This window comes from Somniosus microcephalus, chromosome 28, assembly GCF_052327205.1.
Source record: "Somniosus microcephalus isolate GS21.2 chromosome 28, FLI_Smic_1.0, whole genome shotgun sequence".
In the NCBI taxonomy this organism is placed as follows: domain Eukaryota; kingdom Metazoa; phylum Chordata; class Chondrichthyes; order Squaliformes; family Somniosidae; genus Somniosus; species Somniosus microcephalus.
In genome coordinates this window covers 29,766,050-29,782,878 of record NC_141014.1, presented here as the reverse complement: position 1 = coordinate 29,782,878, position 16,829 = coordinate 29,766,050, and the positions used below count along the sequence as shown (strand labels likewise).

Sequence of the window (16,829 nt, the reverse complement as noted above, 5' to 3'; positions counted from 1 at the left end):
CGCACAGGAGGGTTGTGCCGGCTGCGTGGAAGTGGATGTCGGCCAGGGTGAGGCTGGTAGTTGACGTCCTGAGGGCCTGGATCTCCACGTCGGCAGCCTGGTCTCTTGCCATGCTGGCGTAGTCGATGCCCAGGTGCACTGCGTGGAGCGAGGGTCTTGAGGCGCAGTCGGCCACCCAATTGTCCTTGCCGGCGACGTGGCGGATGTCCGTGGTGAACTCTGAGATGAAGTTGAGTTGGCGCTGTTGGCGCGCGGACCAGGGTTCGGTTACTTTGGCCATGGCGAAAGTGAGCGGCTTGTGGTCCACGAATGCGGTGAATGGCCGGCCTTCCAGAAGGAAACGGAAGTGCCGGATTGCCAGGAACAGGGCCAGGAGCTTTCTGTCGAACGTGCTGTAGGCCTGCTCATTCTTGCGCAGCTGTCGGCTGAAAAATGCCAGTGGCTGCCACGCGCCTTCGACCCACTGTTGCTGGACGGCGCTGACGGCGTAATCCGAGGCGTCCGTGGTGAGGGCGGTCTTGGCGCCCGGGATGGGGTGGGCCAGTAGTGTGGCGTTGGCCAAGGCGCTTTTGGTCTGGTGGAAGGCTGTCGCCATCTCGCTGGACCAGGTGAGTTGCTCTTTGCCCGTTTTGCCCCTGGTGGCTTCGTAGAGGGGGCGCATGAGTGCGGCGGCCTTGGGCATGAACCGGTGATAGAAATTGACCATCCCCAAAAATTCCTGCAGCGCCTTAACCGAGGTGGGCTGGGGAAAATCCGCCACCGCCTGCACCTTGGAAGGTAGGGGAATGGCTCCCCTTGGCGAGATTCTGTGGCTGAGAAAGTCAATTTGGGCTGCTCCGAACTGGCATTTGGCCGGGTTGACGATTAGCCCGTGTTGGCTGAGGCGCTGGAAAAGGGAGCGCAAATGCGCGATGTGCTCGGCCTTGCTGGTACTGGCCACGAGGATATCGTCCAGATAGACGAACAGGAAGCTCAGGTCCCGTAGGACGGAGTCCATGAGCCGTTGGAAGGCCTGTGCGGCGTTCTTAAGCCCGAAGGGCATGCGCAGGAACTCGAACAGTCCGAAGGGGGTAATGACCGCCGTCTTCTGGACGTCTGCGTGGTGGACGGGGACCTGATGGTAGCCGCGAATCAGGTCGACCTTGGAAAAGACGGACTTTCCTGCTAGGTGTGCCGAGAAGTCTTGGATGTGCGGAATGGGTATCTATCGGGCGTGGTGGCGTCGTTGAGCCGTCTGTAGTCGCCGCAGGGGCGCCAGCCACCGCCTGGCTTGGGCACAATGTGGAGGGGGGACGACCAAGGGCTGTTCGAGCGGCGGATGATGCCCAGTTTTACTATCGTGGCGAAATCTTCCTTGGCCACCGCCATCTTGGCTGGGTCCAGGCGTCTGGCTCAAGTGAACACTGGTGGTCCCGTAGTGGCGATGTGGTGCTCGACCCCATGCTTGGCTGCCGCGGCTGAGAAGGTCGGTTGTGTGAGCCTCGGGAAATCTGCGAGTAGGCAGGCGTAGTCGTCATGCGCCGGGGCGGAGCAGGACCCGACGAGGGCCGGGCTGTTGCTCTGCTGGCAGGCCAGTGAAGCGAAAGTTGCTGCGTCGATCAGGCGCCTGTCGCGGATGTCGACCAGGAGTCCGTGGGCGCAAAGAAAATTGGCGCCCAGCAAAGGATGTGCCACCGAGGCCGTCACGAAATCCCACGTAAATCGCTGGCCGTTGAAACAAACCTCGGCCCGTCGCTTTCCGAAAGTAGCGATGGCTGCGCCATTTGCCGCCACGAGGGGTGGGCCGCTGCGGCCTGCCTGGATGTCGAGCTGGGAGGCAGGAATGATGCTGCATTGGGCTCCGGTGTCGCAAAGGAATCTGCGCCCTGAAAGAGAGTCGGTTATGTACAGCAGTTTACCTGCGGTGCCGATGGCCATCGTGGCGGCGGGGGTGCGGTCGAGCGGGCCTAGGCGGCGGCGCGGAGCTGGTGCGTTGGGCCGGGCGGCCATCTTGGTTTGATCAAAAGAGCAGGGTGCTCTGCAGCGTTGGGCCTTGTGGCTGAAATGCACGTGGTAGTAGCATAGTTCTGCGGCCTGGCGTGGCAGCGCGCGCTCGGTGGTGTCGGGGAGCCTCGCGGCTGCACAGCCGAGTTGGGCGACGGCGAAAACTTTGTCCGTGGCGGCTGCCAGTTGTACGCAGTCCGTGATCGGGGACCCCGCGAGGGCAGTCTGTACCTGCTGAGGAAGCAGGCTGAGGAAAAGGGCCCGAAACAAAAAGCACTGCGGTTCAGAGCCCAGGAGTGCAAGCATCCGGCTCATCAACTGGGTCGGGGTAGAATCGCCGAGGCCTGGTAGTGAGAGAAGCCTGCGGGCCCTCTCCTCCTTGGACAGGCCGCAAGCCTGCAGCAAGCGGCCCTTAATGGTTGAGTACTTGCCGGTCTGTGGTGGGTTCCCCAGCAGGTCGAGAACTTCGGCGGCGGTAGAGCTTGCTAGTGCTGAGACTACGTGGAGGTACCTTTCTTCATCGTCTTGAACCCTGCGAAGGGTGAATTGGGCCTCCGAGTGCGCGAACCAAGCTGGTGCTTGGTGTTCCCAGAAGGTGGGGAGCTTCAAGGACGCGGCGCCGGCCGACATCAGGCTGCTGCTGGTTGCCATTGGGTCGTTGCTGGCCTCTGTAGGGCTACGTGAGTCGGGGGCTTCGGCCGCCGACATTCGGGGTCACCAATGTGGGGGACTACGGTCTCCCGCGTAAAGAAATAGGCAACACAGCGAGCTACAAGAAATAGGTCTTTACTCCAACTCTCACAATACAGTACTGAATTCGTGAAACCCGCAAACCTGTGATGACTCACGGATTGGTCACCTGCTGGAACCTGATTGGTTTTCCTTCTATCAGCAGCAGGCAAGTCTGAACGTGCCTTATTCCTCTCAGCTTACAACTGTCTTGCGGGGGGAGGGGAATACAGCAGTTAAAAGGGGATTATACAGGTTTATCTACATACACACAGTGTTTCCCCAATGTGGCAACGCCACAACCCCATCTAAACTCTTCCTCCTGGCTTAATGTTCTCTTCCTCCAGCTACAAGTCTGTACCTTGGGATGTCTTGTCTGATACGTAAATGCAAGTGGTTATCTTTCCATTCACTAACCAGGTCGGGATGGGCAAAAGCGATAATTGTACAGTGTTTTTTTTTGACCGTTCAAGTGGACATAGTATGAAAATTTCACACACCCTCCATTTCACTTTATTGAAATCGTAGAGCCAACACTTGCGACTCCAATTCAACTGCTGTTCAATGTATAATAGTTACCCGACTGCAGTAAGACCTGCTGCCTGTCGCACTGATACCTCGCAACATGCAGATTAACTGACCGGCGCTGGCCAATACAGTAACCTGCCCACTGACAGCTGCTAGAAAATGAAGTGCTGAAAGGATAAGGTCAGTAAGCACAAGACTCGCAGGGCAGGGAGTCCGACCTTCCCTGTGAAGAACATAAGTAATAGAAGCAGGAGTTGGCCATACGGCCCCTCGAGCCTGCTCCGCCATTTAATAAGATCGTGGTTGACCTTCGACCTCAACTCCACTTTCCCGCCCAATCCCCATATCCCTCGATTCTCTTAGTATCCATAAATCTATCGATCCCAGCCTTGAATATACTCAACGACTGAGCATCCACAGCCCCCTGGGGTAGAGAATTCCAAAGCTTCGCCATCGTCTGAGTGAAGAAATTTCTCCTCACCTCAGTCCTAAATGGCCGACCCCTTATCCTATGACCCACTAGTTCTAGACTGATGCGCTATCAATTACTCATAAAAGACTGAGAGTTAAGAGAGTAACTAAAGGCTTTTATTAACAAAAGAATGAAGGTCTGCCTCGAGTGGTCGACCGGTCCAGAATACAAAGGGGCTGGGGAGCAGTCACCTTTATACTAGGACTTGTGGGAGGAGTCAGCCGAGGCATGTCGAGGCATGTACACAGTGGAATACAAACAGTGGTTTACCACATAGACTCTCCAGCCAGGGGCAACATTCTCCCAGCATCTACCCTGTCAAGCCCTCTAAGAATGTTATGGGGGAAAAATTGGATTGCTTTGTGCCTCCTGTTAGTGCCCTAAGAGGGCACTAACAGGGCGCAAAGCAGCTAGCGCCCGGGCGCGGTGCCGCCAACGCCCCCCACGGAATTCAGCGGGAGGTTAGCGGCGGCGGTAACCGTTAGAGCCCCACGGCGCTGTATGTCCGGCGATAACGTCATCGCCGTGTGCAGTGCCGCGGCCACGATCTTCGGGAGCGCCCCCTGACTTACCGCCGGACGCTATGTCCGACCAGGGTCAGGGGGGCCTACCTGCAGCCGGGGCGGCGCTATTTAAAGGTGAGGTGCCGGGCGGCCATTTTTGTTGCTGGCCGCCTGCCAGCACCTGCCTCCGCTCCCGTCCCCGGTCTCCTTACCCGCCCCCCTGCGGAGTGCCGGCTGCGCTCCAGGGGCCTGGCACTTCTCTTGAGTGCCGGGCTCTTTTGCCAACACTCCTGATCCCCAGGGGCCCAGCTGAGCCCTGGGTCCCCCTTTAAGAAGGGGAGGAAGGCCTGCAATACCGCGGCACGTAGCGCCGCGATATTCCCTCGGAGCGCCCCAAGAGGGAGGCGGGGCGCTTCCAGTAGTGCCTCGCTTCCCGCTTAGGGCACAACCACTCAATTTCGGTCGCGGGGGCGCTACTTTTTCCGGGGCGCTAAAAGTAGCGCCCCGGTGAAGTTAGCGCCCCAAAGGGGGCGCGACTCCATTTTTAGCCCACAATGTTTTAATGAGATCACCTCTCACTCTTCTAAGCTCGAGAGAATGTAGGACCATTCTACTCACTCTCTCCTCACGGGACAACCCTTTCGTCCCAGGAATCAATCTGGAGAAGAGAGCAGTGGGGGCACGGGTTATACGGGAGCTGGTGACAGGATGTGAAATGAGCCTTGGCCCAGGATGAATTTGATAAAACCGCAAAAAAGTAATTATCCCATAAGCCAAGCTCTGGTGGTTTATGAGATCATGAGAATGCACTCGGTCGTGTTGCAACCACGTCTGAACTCTTGCTTAGTTTTACTGTCTCACGCAATGCATCAGACAAGATAAAGCTTTCCAGGCGAGAGCATGTTCTCAGATTGAATTTTTTAGGGAGGTTGGAGGGGGGGGGTCGGGGTGGGGTGGAGTAAAAGTCAGTCAGAATGTTCATGCCTGGAGGGCTTAAGGAATGAGGTCATCCAATCTGGCTGGTGAACTTTGACACATGCAGGATATGAAGCTTCTTCCAGTACCAGAGGCATACCTCGCAAATCTCACTCATACGGAGTCTCGCTAATGTTTGGTTTAAAATAGTCACCAAATTTAACTTGTTTCACCCCGTTTCCGGGCTGAAAAAAAACTCAGTATGGAGAAGATCAATTGGGTTAGATCAACAGGAAGAAAGTGAAAAATGAAGGTTAAGAATAGAAATAGGACCGAGAGATAATGGAGGAGTACCGGAAGGGAAGTGTTTACAGTTGAAGTGAATTACAAGCGAGTTGTTTACTGTACAAAACCCTGGTCAGACCACACCTGGAGCACTGTGAGCAGTTCTGGGCACCACACCTTAGGAAGGATATATTGACCTTGGAGGGAGTGCAGCGTAGGTTTACCAGAATGATACCCGGACTTCAAGGGTTACGTTACGAGGAGAGATTACACAAACTCGGGTTGTATTCCCTAGAATTTAGAAGGTTAAGGGGTGATCTGATCGAAGTTTTCAAGATATGAAGTGGAACTGATAGGGTAGATAGAGAGAAACTATTTCTGCTGGTTGGGGAGTCTAGGACGAGGGGGCAGAGTCTAAAAATTACAGCCAGACCTTTCAGGAGTGAAATTAGGAAACACTTCTACACACAAAGGGTGGTAGAAGTTTGGAACTCTCTTCCGCAAACGGCAATTGATGCTGGGTCAATTGTTAATGTTAAATCGGAGATTGATAGCTTTCTGTTAACCAAAGGTATTAAGGGATATGGGCCAAAGGCGGGTATATGGAATTAGGTCGCAGATCAGCCATGATCTCATTGAATGGCGGAGCAGGCTCGAGGGGCTGAATGGCCTCCTCCTGTTCCTACCTACAATTTTGTTTTAATAGGATATGTTCCCCTTTTCTCCTGAAGTCATCGACTCCCTGCTGGGTGTGGATTTACAGCACTGCTCGACGATTGTTCCGCCCTGGGGCGGGGGGGGGGGGGGGGGATGGGGAGGGTGGTGGGAGGGGGGTAATTTTAACTCAAGTCTCCCGGTGGCAAATCGGACACAATCAGATTGGCCGCCTGATTTAACTTTCCATCGACGCCATGTAAAACGAGTGGCTGATCCGATCCCGTTAAAATTGCACTCCCCGCCACCACCCCCCTTGAGGTATCAGCTTGACTCAATTGGTGGCACACTTGCCTTCCGGTCATGGGTTCAAGCCCCACTCCGGGACTTGAGCGCATAATCTAGGCTGACACTCCAGTGCAGCGCTGAGGGAGTGCCGCACTGTTGGAGGTGCTGGTCTCCATAATTAGACGTTGAGCCTAGTGGCTCTTCAGGTGGGCGTTGATGATCCCACAGCACCATTGGAAAATGAGCAGGGAGGTCTCTTGCTGTCCTGGCGAGCAACATTTTATCACACGCCTTATTTGCTGCTTGTGAGATCTCACTGTCCGTCCTGGCAAAGCGCACGCGCCTATTCAACAACAGTACTGCAAAAGTAATTCATTAGAAGCAGGTGTCCGGGAGGCTGGATAAGAGCCTTTCGGATGAGACATAGAGAGTGTTTCGGATGAGACGTTAAACCGAGGCCCCGTCTGCCCTCTCAGGTGGACGTAAAAGATCCCATGGCCACTATTTCGAAGAAGAGCAGGGGGAGTTCTCCCTGGTGTCCTGGGGCCAATATTTATCCCTCAATCAACATCACTAAAAACAGATGATCCGGTCATTATCACATTGCTGTTTGTGGGAGCTTGCTGTGCACAAATTGGCTGCAGCGTTTCCTACATTACAATTTATTTAAGAAGGAGATAGATAGATTTCTAGACACAAAAGGCATCAAGGGGTATGGGAAGAGAGCGGGAATATGGTATTGAGATAGAGGATCAGCCATGATCATATTGAATGGCGGAGCAGACTCGAAGGGCCAAATGGCCGACTCCTGCTCCTATTTTTCCATGTTTCCATGTTTCTATGTTTCTACAACAGTGGCGACACTTCAAAAAAAGTACTTCATTGGCTGTAAAGTGCTCTGGCACGTTTGGTGATTATGAAAGGCGCTACAGAAATGCAAGTCTTTCTGTCTTTTAATAAATAAGTTAATATAAGTTTGTTCTTTCCTGTGTTCGGCTAAGGACGTGACAGCAGCAACGTTCCCCCCTAAGTCGCGCAGCCGCGCAGCAATCCAGAGGACCTCCGCAGGCTGCTCACAAGCTGGAAGAGGTACCGCGCGGCAAACTTAAAGGGACCGCACAGGAAACAAAAGATTAGAAGGAAACATTGGTCAGCGGGCTATTCAACTGTGGAAGACTTTCAGCAAGGGGGCTGAATAGTGATCGTGACTGCGGGCTTTCGCTGATTACATGTACTTCAATATAAAACTGGCCAGAACATTAATTCACGGACGTCAGACTTGGCGGGCTGGATTTTGATACTGGAGGCGTGTAGGAGGCGGGGCTACAACTTTCGGGGTTGTAGTCCCGCCTCCATCAAGTTGTGGCCAACCCACTCGATTTTCACTTGATTGACCTTGTTGAGCCCGCCCAGCGGGCTCAGCAGGCCAATTAAGGGCCACCCGGCAACAGGTGACGTCACAGATTGACATTTCATCTATCAAGAGCTTTTGACAGATGAAATATCAGCGTTTGACAGCTGTTTGAAGCTGTCAAACACTGACAATCTGTACTCCAAGTTAATTCCTTCCTCTCAGGCTGATTTAGAGATCTCTCCAGAACAGAAAGCTGAATGCTGCAACCTTTGACAGCTCGCGTCCATTCTGCTTTCGGTGCCGGTGAGATGAGGGACTCCCGAGACCTGAAGGAAGGAAGGCTGTAAAGGTAATTAAACTTCTTTAAACACTTTACACACACCAAACACACTTACCTCTGCACTCATGCACCCATCACTCACCTGAACACCGGACATCTCGAATCCTCCAAGCCCTTCAGCCTGACGGTCCGCCTCGCTAACTTGGCGTGGGTTGGAGCCGTCGGGAATCCCACACTTCAGCAATAAAAATAGGGATTAGGCTAAAAACTGCCTGTTAACTACCTGTTAACAGGCAGTTAATTGGCACTAATCCCCTTCCTGCCTCGGGGAGGCGGCTCTCAGCACAGGTCGGGTATCCGCCTCCTTTGAAACTGGCATGGAGGCGGGTTGGGGGCGGGATGGGTTTGTGCCCCCCGATTTTGCGATTTTAACCCCCCACACGCCTCCAATCCCGCCTCCACGGCCCAATGAAAATCCTGCCCGGTGTCTTTATCTCGGAGCCTCCAGTGCGGCCAATGTTCGGTTTTGAATTCAGACTGCATTTCAAGTGTTTACTTTTGTGGCTTTTGTTCGTTAATAATTCATCTGCTGCTGATATTTGACAACAGCAACTTGTAGTTATCTCGGGCCTTTAATGTAGAAAGATGTCCCACCGGTGCTGCACACAGGAGTAATATTACAGGAAGCTCTTTTTTACCCGGCACCAACGGGACCGGCGTGGTGCCAGTTTATCAAAAAGTCCGGATTACAGAGAGGTATTGTAAAAGGTACGAGAGCTCCTTACACAGCAACAAATCCAGGCTTCCCTGTTGCTTAGCAACTGGTGCAGGAACCCCGGCCACAGACCAAGCATCCCTGTTGCTTAGCAACAGGTGCATGAACCCCGGATACACAGCCACAGATCCAGGAACGGCCACTAATATGAAGTAAAACTTACCTGAACCTACTCCTGAATTTTGCCGGTTAACAGAGACTTCCGGTTATTTAGGTGCTGGTAAATCGAGAGTTTCCTGTACTGCAGTTTTAGCATTTAGTTGAGTGTTATGGTGTGTGAGCTGAAAGCCTATAAAACTGGCTGGACCAGGGCGGTTGCGATTTCTCTGGACCTGCCAGCAATCCATGGATTAAAACTAAATCACAGGTTCATAGACCTATATATATCTGCTTCACTCTTAAGCATGTTGGGTCAGAGGTTCCCGCTCACCCATCCCCCTTCCCCCCACGCCCCCCGTACTCACTGACCTACACTGACTCCCGGTCCGGCAACGCCTCGATTTTAAAATTCTCAACCTTGTTTTCAAATCCCTCCATACCCTTGTCCCCTCCCTATCTCTGTAACCTCCTACAGCCCCACAACCCTCGGAGGTCTCTGCGCGCCTCTAATTCTGCCCTCTTGCGCTTCCCCTGATTTTAATCGCTTCACCATTGACGGCTGTGCCTTCAGCTGCCGAGGTCCTAAGCTCTGGAATTTCCTCCCTAAACCTCTCCGCCTCTCCACCTCTCTCTCCTCCTTTAAGACTCACCATAAAACCTACCTCTTTGACCAAGCTTTTAGTCGCCTGGCCTAATATTTCCTTATGTGGTTTGGTGACAAATTTTGTTTGATAACGCTCCTGTGAAGTGCCTTAGGATGTTTTACTACATTATAGGCGTTATATATTTACCAGAATGGTTCCAAGGATGAGGGATTACAGTTACGTGGATAGACTGGAGAAGCTGGGGTTGTTCTCCCTGGAGCAGAGAAGGCTAAGAGGAGATTTGATGGAGGTGTTCAAAATCATGAAGGGTTTAGATAGAGTAAATACAGAGAAACTGTTTCCAATGGCGGAAGGGTTGATAACCAAAGGGCACAGATTGAAAGTGATTGGCAAAAGAACCGGAGGCGACGCGAGGCAAAACTTTTTTACGCAGCGAGTGGTTAGGATTTGGAATGCACTGCCTGATGGGGCGGTGGATACAGATTCAATAGCAGCCTTCAAAAGGGAATTGGATAAATACTTGAAGGAGAAAAAATTGAGGGGATCTGGGGAAAGAGCGAGGGCAGGGGGAGTGGGACTGACTGGATTGTTCTTCGAAAGAGCTGGTACAGACTCGATGGGCCGAATGGCCTCCTTCTGTTCTCTGATTCTATAAATGCAAGTTGTTGTTGAGGTAAAGGGATGAGGGAATGGGGAAGTTGGGCAGCACAAGTGACAGAGAGATTGCCCACGCCCGGGAACCAACTGTAGGCTATATATTGCTATACAGTAATACGCTCAATATGAATATTGCATATTGTGGGTCAGGAATGAGCAAACTATACTGGGAACGGTAGCATAGTGGTTATGTTAGTGGACTAGTAATCATAGTAGGTCTGGTCTAACAATCCATGAGACATGAGTTCTAATCTCATCACGACAGCTAGAGAATTTAAATTCAGTAAATCTGAAATAAAAAGCGAGTATCAGTGATGGTGAACATGAAACTACCAGATTATTGTAAAAACCCATCTGGTTCACTGACGTCCTTTAGGGAAGGAAATCCGCCGCCCTTACCCGGTCTGGCCGATATGTGACTCCAAATCCACAGCATATGTGGTTGGCTCTTAACTGCCCTCTGAAATGGCCGAACAAGCCACTCAGTTGTCCCACCACTACTTTCTCAAGGGCAATTCGGGATGGGCAATAAAATGTTGGCTCTTGCTGGAGATGCCCGCATCCTGCGAATGAATAAAAAATGGACCGAGACCCAGTTCCACAGACCTGGACAATCCAGCTCAATAGGTTTTTGAGTTTCTATTTCCGTACTCACTGATTTGGCACCTTTGAATGTTACGGGCCTGGTGGTCTGGAACGATCTGTTTTTTGTGACAGATCTTTGGCAGATAAATCAAAAAGCTGTTTTCAAAGCGCCACAAGCATTAATAATTGTAAAAGTGAAGCATTTTGGGAGGAAGAGTGAGAAGAGCCAATATAAACTGAATGGTACAATTATAAAGGCGTTGCAGGAACAGTGAGACCTGGGGATTCGCATACACTAATCCTTGAAGGCAGCAGGACCAGTTAAAAAAGCATACAGGATCCTTGCCTTTATTAATACTTGGCACAGGCCAACATCGCCAGCATCGAAGGTTTTACCACGCTTGATTAGCTCGGATGGGCGGGCCACATCGTCCGCATGCCCGGTACGAGACTCCCAAAACAAGCGCTCTACTCGGAGCTCCAACACGGCAAGAGAGCCCCAGGTGGGCAGAGGAAACACTTCAAGGACACCCTCAAAGCCTCCTTGAAAAAGTGCAACATCTCCACCGACACCTGGGAATCCCTGGCCCAAGACCGCACAAAGGGGAGGAGAAGCATCCGGGAAGGCGCCGAACACCTCGAGTCTCTTCGCCGGGAGCAAGCGGAAGCCAAGCGCAAGCAGCGCAAGGAGCGCACGTCAACCCAAGCACCCCACCCACCCGCCCCTTCAACCACCGTCTGCCCCACCTATGACAGAGACTGTAGGTCCCGCATTGGACTCATCAGTCACCTGAGAACTCATTTTTAATGTGGAAGCAAGTCATCCTCGGTACCGAGGGACTGCCTAAGAAGAAAAATAGAGCACAAAAGCTAGGAAGTTATGCTAAACCTTTATAAAACACTGGTTAGGCCTCGGCTGTGTTCGATTCTGGGCACCACACTTTAGGAAGGATGTCAAGACCTTGGAGAGGATGCAGGGGAGATTTACCAGAATGGTACCAGGGATGAGGGACTTCAGTGATGTGGAGAGGACTGGAGAAGCTGGGATTGTTCTCCCTGGAGCAGAGAAGGTTAAGGGGGGATTTAATAGAGGCGTTCAAAATTATATGGGGTTTTGATAAGAGTAAATAAGGAGAAACTGTTTGCACTGGCAGGCGGGTTGAGGGTTGGGGTACGGTAGCACGGAGGTTATGTTACTGGACTACTTAATCCGAAGACACAAGTTCAAATCCCACCCTGGCAGCTGAGGGAATTTAAATTCAGTTATTAAATAAATCTGGAATTAAAAAGCTAGCACCAGTAATGGTGACCATAAAACTACCAGATTGTCATAAAAACCCATCTGGTTCACTAATGTCCTTTAGGGAAGGAAATCTGCTGCCCTTGCGCGGTCTGGCCGTTATGTGACCCCAGACCCACAGCAATGTGGTTGACTCTTAACTGCCCTCTGAAATGGCCTAGCGAGCCCCTCAGTTGTATCAAACCGCTACGACAAAGTCAGCACCGTCACTACAATGACTGCCGCAGTTCCACCACCTTCTCAAGGGCAATTAGGGATGGGCAATAAATGCTGACATTGCCAGTAACGCCCACATCCTGTGCACGAATAAATAATTAAAAAAGACCTGAGGGCACAGATTTAAGATAATTGGCAAAAGAACCAGAGGGGGGATGAGGAGAAAGTTTTTTAAGCAGCGAGTTGTTATGATCTGGAACGCGCTGCCTGAAAGGGTGGTGGAAGCAGATTTAACAGTAACTTTCAAAAAGGAATTGGATAAATACTTGCAGGGCTGTGAGGAAAGAGCAGGGGAGTGGGACTAATTAGATGGTTCTTTCAAAGAGCCGGCACAGGCAAGATGGGCAGAATGGCCTCCTTTTGTGCTGTAGGATTCTATGATTCTATGAAAGGTGCCTGGGAATGGCTGGGTCTCCGCTGCCTGTAAGCGGGTTATGGGGGGCGGGGGGGGGGTGCCAAGCCCAGCAAAGGGGTTTTTCAGTTGAGTGGCACAGAGCAGAGTGGCCCCTAGGAGCTGTGGCAAGTCCTAGTTTGTTGTGGGGACAGACCCAGCACAAGAGATTCCCAGACCTTGATGAGTGGCCTGAGAATGTGTGGACTTCACAGATGTGGGGGAACAGATGAATGAGGTGTAACAGCGCCACTTAGCGGCTGGCGGTCTGCCATTGCAACATGACGGGCGAATGTTGACATTGAATTTTTACATTGGAAATGTTGGCATAAAATTGTGACGCAGGAAGTACGGGTAATATGGACATTGTGCACCACATGCAAGACTTCAAATATAATATAGATAGATTGATGCAAAACATAATTCCTGTTCAGCAGAATGGACGATAGGAACAACAACAGCTTGCATTTATATAGCGCCTTTAACGTAGTTAAAACATCCCAAGGCACTTCACAGGAGCGTTATCAGACAACATTTGACACCGAGCCACATAAGGAGATATTAGGGCAGGTGACCAAAAGTTTGGTCAAAGAGGTAGGTTTTAAGGAGCGTCTTAAAAGAGGAAAGAGAGGTAGAGAGGACATAGGAACAGGAGCAGGCCATTCAGCCCCTCAAGCCTGTTCCGCCATTCAATTCGATCATGGCTGATCTGCATCTTAACTCCATTTACCCGCCTTGGTTCCGTATCTCTTGCCTAACAAAAATCTGTCACTCTCAGTTTTAACATTTTCAATCGGCAGCATAATATTTCAACGTATAAAAATCAAAAGGAAAATGCCAGTGAAATCACCATTGGAAATTTGAAATATTACTTTTTCCTACAATTGTACCGCTTCCTGTCCCTTTGTTAGCACGCCGGTACTCGCACCATGTGCTTATGTTGGAGGACGGTCAGGGGGTTAAGGTGCAGGTGCCTCCAGTGCTGTTCCACTGTTGCTCCACCAGGAGACACAATTGAGCAGTATTGGAAGAGACCACCTCCCAACTCCCCCTAATCCCAACCGTGCACGGTTAGTTTGCTTTCTGTCCCTCTCTCAGACAACCTGGCCGTTGCACACACTCTAGGGGAAGGCGCTGTGCGAATGCGAGCCGAGACTGGGATTTAGACCAGACTTTGCTGCCAGGAAGCCAGCATTGTAACGGAGCAAACTAATCCACCCACTAGCCAAGGCGGCAAGTTCCACTTGCATGCAACTGCACAGAATGGAAATCCCGATTAGATTCACGTTTTCCTACTGACCTGATTCCCCACAGTCAGACTCTGAAATGCCAGTGTTCTATCTGGACCCAGCTAGCAATTTAACACGGTTGCACTGTACATGGCATTTGTATATAATTAACTTCTGGAGCACAGCCTTTCACTTCAAATTAACTGCTGATTGCTATTTATAAGTCTGCAGTAACGGCTTCGCAATCATCAACTCTCGCCATAGGCAGGCAAGCTCACTGAAGTTACCATCTGCCTGTTCCAGGAAGAACTGCATGCAATTTTCCCACCTAACTGATGAGGGATTAGGACTGGATTTGCTGGAAGCTGCTCCCATGTGGAGAGGATCTGAAATCCCAGAGTGAGATTAAATTAAAAAGAAAAAGAAAAGGCTTGCATTTCCATAGCGCCTTTCACAACCACCGGACGTCTCAAAGCGCTTTGCAGCCAATGAAGTACAGTCACTGTTGAAACGCAGCAGCCAATTTGCAATCTGTTTTTGTTATGTGGTGGTTGAGGAATAAATATTGACACCGGGGAGAACGCCGCTGCTCTTCTTTGAAATAGTGCCATGGGATTTTTTACATCCACCTGAGAGAGCAGACGGGGCACTCAATTTAATGTCTTCATCCGAAAGACGGCACCTCCAACAGTGCAGCACTCCCTCAGTACTAGAAACATAGAAGATAGGAGCAGGAGTAGGCCATTCGGCCCTTCGAGCCTGCTCCGCCATTCAACGAGATCATGGCTGATCATCCAAACCCTAGCACCCGGTCCCTACACCGACAGCCATCCCACACAAGCCCTATCCCCGTAACCCTGTAACCCCACATATTTAATCCCCCCTAACACTAAGGGCCAATTTTTTGTCATGGCTACTACACTGGAGTATCAGCCTAGCTTTATGTGCTTAAGTCCCTGGAGTGGGACTTGAACCCACAACCTGCATGACTCAGAGGTGAGTGTACCACCCACTGAACCACAGCTGACAGTTCATTTCAGTATCTCAGATCTCATCCATCCTGTTCAAGGCTCCCCAATATAACTGCGAATCATTGAAACTTTTGGTTTAGAGATCAAAATGTCTAAATCAAAATGTACACTCTCGGAAACCGCAAGCCTACATTTCGTTGTACTGCACTTGTGCACTAACAATGACAATAAAGTTGATTATTATTATTATTTTAAAAAATATTAACGGTATAAATTGTGTCCTAAGACAGGTAATGGAGGCTGTTTTTGGGGCTTGAATCCAACCGTAGGGGATTGGCAATGATGATACACCAGGGTGTGTGACCCGCTGATTAAACAAAAGTTTCCCCATCGCCAGCAGGTACCCACTAGTCTCCCTCTGAACAAACTTCATTTTGAACAAAGGAGATCTATTCTTGCCCAAATGACAGAGTTAACCAAAACTTAAAAACCTCGTGTGTGCGTGTGTGTGTGCGCGCGGGGGCGGGCGAGAATTTACTATTCTACTTCTACCTGCCTCACTTCACAAAGCTGTTAGTATAAATATCTCTTTTAAAAATAACATTTAAAAATAGTTATGACAGTGCTGCTGCCAATGAATGTGGTAGTGCGGGCGGGCCATGTAAAACCATTTTATAAAGACAATCCGAAATCAATAATGGTTCTTTCAGGAGTTCTCTTTAATATCGCCAGGAGGGAGGGAGGATTTATTTTCCCCTACCTTTCAAAAAAAAAGTGACAAGTGAGGATTTTTGATCTAGTTCGAAGTATTATTCATTTCTGTATCTCAGATCTCACCCATCCTGTTCAAGGCTCCCAAATACAACTGCAAATCATTGAAACTTTTTTGGTTTAGAGATTTTTTTTTAAATATTAAAAGAACAGATTGGGTTGAAATGCTGTAAGCAACAAAAAAAACCCACCCTGAGATGTTTGAAGAGGTCTCCTTTATCTGCAGGCATCAAGTCTGATGAGGGATTGGGACTGGATTTTCCCAACATCAGGGATTTGGCTCCCGTTGCCTGGAATAAGGAGTGGATCTGAAATCCCATAGTGAGATTAAATTAAAAAACACTGTAGCATCTCATTCTCACTCCGGCAATTTTAAAATAGTTTTTAAAACGCAGAGGGAAAAGGAGTACATTTTTTAAAATGATTATATTTCAAACTAATTTTTAAAAAGCTGCTTTTGTTCGATTTTCCCCCTCCAAGTCATTCTCAAGAGACTGTCAGAATCCAGACTGCACTTTCCTTGGCACTGCACTAACAGCCCACTATAAACTCTTACAAAGAATCTTGTATATTAAAATAAGCAATTTCTTACCTAAAAGTCTGCACAGCCTGCTTTAAACTGCAAGAACTTTTGCAAAAGTACCTGCAGCTGGTGTGCAGGCAGCTGTTCTCCGCCCTCCTGTGAGTCGCGATCCCTATTTTCCCCCCCTGAAATTCTCTCGTCTCGCTGCCTACACTTTTTCTCCCACTTTATTTCCAGCCTCTTTCAACAGCGCCTGCGGACTGCATCCCCAGCCGGGAAAGGGAGGGGGTGGGACAAAGGGGCAAGGCTTGATGGACATCGATACTACCCAATCACAGCGGAGTAGGGTGGTGCATATGAGTCCCTTGGAACTGAAGGTTGGTCAATTGCAATCTGAATTAGAAATGTCAGAAATTATATTGATTTCAAAATTTATCAAATGTTGAAAAAAAAAAGGGCTTGAATCTATACTGAGATCTCCGGCAACATTATTCACTGATTATATTTGTTTCATATTCGGGTGCTTTACTTTTGCCTTTGAGTCAGAAGGTTGTGGGTTTGAATTCCTACACCAGAGACCCTGACCACACTAAATCTAGGCTGACACTCCAGTGCAATACCGAGGGAGTGCTGCACTGTCGGAGGTGCCGTCTTTCGGATGAGACGTTAAACCGAGGCTCCTTATGCCCTCTCGGGTGGATGTAAAATATCCCGCG

The 16,829-nt window shown here is 50.2% G+C and overlaps 1 protein-coding gene across 2 annotated transcripts in view; it reads right to left on the bottom strand.

The window, feature by feature from the left end:
* Positions 1 to 16,381, bottom strand: part of LOC147099484 (uncharacterized) — a 77,173-nt gene extending 60,792 nt beyond the window's left edge. For both annotated transcript variants that reach the window (XM_085969661.1, XM_085969664.1), the window contains exon 1: positions 16,183 to 16,381. The gene's annotated coding sequence lies outside the window, so the exon portion shown is untranslated. The remainder of the gene's footprint in view (positions 1 to 16,182) is intronic.
* Between the last annotated feature and the right edge of the window lie 448 nt (positions 16,382 to 16,829).